Source organism: Moschus berezovskii, chromosome 14, assembly GCF_049115385.1.
Source record: "Moschus berezovskii isolate FMDL1 chromosome 14, NW_MosBer_1.0, whole genome shotgun sequence".
Classification (NCBI taxonomy): Eukaryota; Metazoa; Chordata; class Mammalia; order Artiodactyla; family Moschidae; genus Moschus; species Moschus berezovskii.
The window spans coordinates 54,181,947-54,186,927 of NC_142473.1; the positions used below are offsets into that span (position 1 = coordinate 54,181,947).

Below are 4,981 nucleotides of genomic sequence, written 5' to 3' on the forward strand. Positions count from 1 at the left end.
AGAGGAGTCCAGTGAAATCCCATGGATAGAGGAGGCTGGTGGGCCTCTGGAATCCATGGGATCCAAAGGGTTGCAAAGAGCTGGACATGGGTGAGCAACCAAGCACCCACCCAGCCATGAAAAATTTAAACTATCCCCCAACATGCTGCATTTGTTTTGAGGACACATTGGCTAATGCATTTACATCCTTGGAACAGTTAATAATACAAAGTAAAAGCTGAGAAAGGGAAAAATAATAAATGAAAAGAATAAATAAATGTCTTCTTTGACAGATATCTGGTCAGTGTCTTTCTATCTGCCGAGACTGAAAAAGTCATAGTTTTCTGGAGACCTCAGCTGCCTTCCAAAGATGATCCCTTCCTGGTCCTTTGATAACATCTCTTTCTTCCAGCCACCTGCTTTCCTGATGATTGGCATCCCTGGACTAGAGGCCATTCATGGCTGGCTCTCCATCCCCTTCTCCTCCATGTACACTGCGGCCCTCACTGGAAACTGCCTGATCCTCTTGGCTGTGAGGAGGACCCCCTAGCCTGCACCAGCCCATGTACTACTTCCTGTCCATGCTGGCCCTCACCAATGTGGGCCTTACCTTGTCCACAATGCCCACCACGCTGGCTGTGCTCTGGTTTGACCACCAGCTCATCGGCTTCAATGCCTGTCTGGTCCAATTGTTCTTCCTCCACTCATTCTCCGTGGTGGAGTCCTCGGTGCTCCTGGCCATGTCGTTTGATCGCTTTGTGGCCATCTCCAACCCCCTGCGCTATGCCTCTGTCCTCACAAACAATGTCATCATCAGGATTGGGCTGGCCATTGTGGCTCATGCTACCCTGTCTCTCTTCCCAATGCCTTTCCTGCTTAAACGTCTGAACTTCTGCCCTAATAAGACCATTTTGTCCCATTCGTTCTGTTTCCATGCTGACGTGACAAGAAGAGCCTGTGCTGACATCACCATGAACATCCACTATGGGCTCTGTGTGGCTGTGTCCACTGCAGGCATAGATTCCCTGCTCATCGTCCTGTCCTACACTTTCATCCTGCACACGGTCCTGGGTCTGGCCTCTCCCAGGGAGTGTATCCGGGCCCTCAACACTTGTGTTTCTCATATTTTAGCTGTTCTGGTTTTCTTCATTCCAGTCATAGGTGTGTCCATGATCCACCATTTGGGGAGACACCTTCCCCCCATAATACACCCCCTTATTGCCTACGTGTACCTGGTGGTACCCCCTGTGCTGAACCCTATCATCTACAGAGTCAAGTCCAAGACCATCAGGGAGGCCATCCTCTGGGTGCTGAGGGGGAAATGCCAGAGTTGATGATACCAGATGCCTACAAGATTGGGGGCCTTGAGAAAAGTTTGGCAAATCAAAATTTCAACTCCTGAATAAATCAAGTCCCACCATAGAACGGTTTTGGGCATCTGGGAAAAGAGGTGATTGATAATCATGGGAAACTTTCATTTATTTATTTATTCTCTCATTATTTCACATACATTTTTTCAATGTTAACTTTTTTCTGGTCCTATGCTAAGTACAAGGAATACAGAAATGATTTACAAATGGTTTTTCCCTTCAAACATCTCACCTTTGAATTAAGTAAGTGTACATGCTCAGCTGTGTCTGACTCTGTAACCCTGTGGACTATAGCCCACCAGTGGTAAAGAATCCTCCTGCCAATGTAAGAGACATGGGTTCAACCCCTAGATTGGGAAGATCCCCTAGAAAAGGATGGCAACCCACTCCAGTATTCTTACCTGAAGAATTCCATGGACAGAGGAACCTGGTTTGTCATAGCTTTTCTTCCAAGGAACAAGCGTCTTTTAATTCTGTGGCTGCAGTCACCACCTGCAGTGATTTTGGAGCCCAAGAAAATAAAGTGTGCCCCCATTTCCATTTTTTCCCCGTCTATTTGCCATGAAGTGATGGGACAGGATTCCATAATCTAAGTTTTTTGAATGCTGAGTTTTAAACCAGCTTTCTGCCATTAGGGTGGTGTCATCTGCATATCTGAGATTGTTGATATTTCTCCCAGCAATCTTGGTTCTAGCTTGTGATTCATCTAGCCCAAAATTTAGCATGATGTACTCTTCACAGAAGTTAAATAAGCGGGGTGACAGTATATAGCCTTGACATACTCCCTTTCCCAACTTGGAACCAGTCTGTTGTTCCATGTCCGGTTCTGTCTCTTCTTGACCTACATACATGTTTCTAAGGAGGCAGGTAAGGTGGTCTGGTATTCCCCATCAAAACTGACATCCTCTTATGCACCTAATAAATGGGTCAAATGATTATTTTCAAGTGTATAAGTGCTCTCTCTAAAACCCAAGGAAGACTAATAGGTTCTGTGCCTCTTTGGAAGAAGTAGGAAGAACAAGGTGAAATAATTTTCCCTTTACCTTGGAGAGGGTAGGCTGACAGGACACAGAGCACTGAACCTGTAAGAGCTTCACTGATGCGTCTGGCTGCCTAATATTTGAGCATTTTTTCTCCCACTCTATGATGTGCCAATAGCTTTTTTTATATATATAATTATTTTAATGATGGCCTTAGCCTATGAATAACCAGAATTGTGGTTGGACCAGCCCTTGAGGTTCTTATTATTTTTTCAAGATTCTTTAAAGGTTTTCTTGAGTTTGTTACAATATTGTTTTTGTTTTATGCTTTGGTATTTTTGGCCACGATGCAAGTGAGATCTTAGCTCCCCAACCAGGGATTGAACCTGCAACCCCTACGTTGGAAGGTGAAGTCTTAACCACTGGACCACTAGGGAAGTCCCCTACATACATATGTTTTATGAGGATATTCAGAGGATTTACCACTTCCTGGTCTCCTCCAAAACCTTGGCCAGTGATCTTAATATCCGTGTCCAAATATCATGCTCCTTCAGTTCTTGAAAGTTCTTTTGGTGAAAAGCATTTTTCATTCAGTGAGATAGGCATTCCTTTTTTCCTCATGACCTACTTCTGAATGTTCAGTTTAGTTATTGGTCATAAGTAATGTCATCTCTGTGTTGGCTAACTCTGCCCCTTTCCAGCAAAGAGAAAGATATTCTTTTTAAAATGATATATGAAATTTAGAAAGATGCAAATGATAACCCTGTATACGAGATAGCAAAAGAGACACAGATGTATAGAACAGTCTTTGGGACTCTGTGGGAGAGGGTGAGGGTGGGATGATTTGGGAGAATGGCATTGAAACACGTATGTTGTCATATGTGAAACGAATCACTAGTTCAGGGTTGATGCATGTTATAGGATACTCGGGCTGGCATGCGGGTATGACCCAGAGGGAGGATAAAGGGAGGAGGGAGGTGGGAGAGGGGTTCAGAAGGGGGAACTTATGTAAACCCGGGGCAAATTCATGTCAATGTATGGCAAAACCAACCAATATAATATTGTAAAATAATTTGCCTCCAATAAAAAAATAAATTAATTACTTAAAAAAATATATATATATATACATTTTAGTTATAGGAATTTTAAAACAGGGTCAAACCGAGATTGTTTTTTCAATTTGAAGAAATAGAAAATATAAACTTTCAATAACTTTGTAAGAAATATATAGAAAATATTGTTCAACAAATAGTCATTTTGTGGATTTACCTATTATAATTAAATCTTATTTTTTGTTTAAAAAAATGATGTGTACTACATAGATGGGCCCCTGAAGCATCAAAACCTGTTGAAAGCAAGTTTTACAGAGGGCTGGGGTAGATAACCAGAGAGTCTCTACATTTCGGAGAGCTCTGATGGCTCATATCTCTAATTGATCAGGGTTTCCCTTTCTCCTGAAAGCTCCCTTCAACCTCTTCCATCTTTCTTACCCTCTCATCACATGTTCCCATCCCAGGAGTGAAGCAGAGCAGAAAAAATTTCTCTGTGACCCAAAGCCTGATATCCCTAGAGATGGGCTGCACTCCCCTGAAGCAGCATAAAAGGGGAGTGTCTTATCTGCAGAGTCTTCCCGAGTTTATATAAGAAGTGGCACAACAAAGCAGCCTGGGGAAGCAGCCAGGGTAAGTAGCCAGGGCCCAGACTCAGAGCCTTGTCTATGTCCAGAGTCCTGGAGGATACTTCTGTTACCTCCCCCTCTCCTCCTTCAAAATAAGAGTCAAATGGAGGTAAGTGACAGAAGGCAGAGGTAGCAGAGAAATATGGAGACAGGAGTACTGAGTACCCTCAGTGGTAGTTTCATATTCTGCATAAGGGAAAGATCAAGGATAATCTCTTCCTGTGGCTCCTGGATTAGCTCAGAGAAGGCCTCAAAATCCAAGGCTCTGTTTCTAAGACTGATGTCTATATTGGTGATCCAGAGTGGTAATGGTTAAGGGTACCAAAATCTCTTCTGGGCTACCATTCTAGAAAAATAGAAAGATGCATGCTTGGCAACATGCAAGCATAGTATGCAAATTACTCTGGTGACTTTCATTCATTCACCTGTTCATCACAGCAACCAAATTCCCAAGATATACCATACATTGTGCTGAGTAGAGCCTTATGAATATAAATCAGAATTGCTGTTCTTGGGAGGCTCAAGCTAGCTGAGAGGAGAGAGAAATCAGAAATCACCAGGTAAATGACTGAATGATTGAATGGGGTTTCTAAGAGATGTGAATGAAGAAACAGAAGGGAGGAAAAAAATGGTTGGGCATGTGGAGGGTTTAGCAAAAACAAAAGTTCATGAGAACCTTAAGGGAAGGAGAATCAGAGGGGGGAAAAACAATAAAAGGAAAAGGTAGGAAAGTGAAAAACAAATCTATCTTAGGAACACTGGGTCTTGCAATCATAGAATGCCAGAATTAGAAAGATAATCTGTCTCAGTTTCCGATTTTACAGATGAGGAAATTGAGGACCACAAGGAGACACTGACAGATTTTTAGTAAGCCTGGTACCACATGCAGTCTGTGGCAAACATTGCAGTTTATTTGAAACAACAACATATTATGTGACAAACAGAATTAAGATTAGATCATTCAATACTGTATA

General features: G+C 42.6%; 1 pseudogene; it reads left to right on the forward strand.

Annotated features, from left to right (window-relative positions):
- Nucleotides 1–289: 289 nt before the first annotated feature.
- LOC129553996 (olfactory receptor 51I2-like) lies at nt 290–1,313 on the forward strand (annotated as a pseudogene).
- The last annotated feature ends 3,668 nt before the right edge of the window (nt 1,314–4,981 follow it).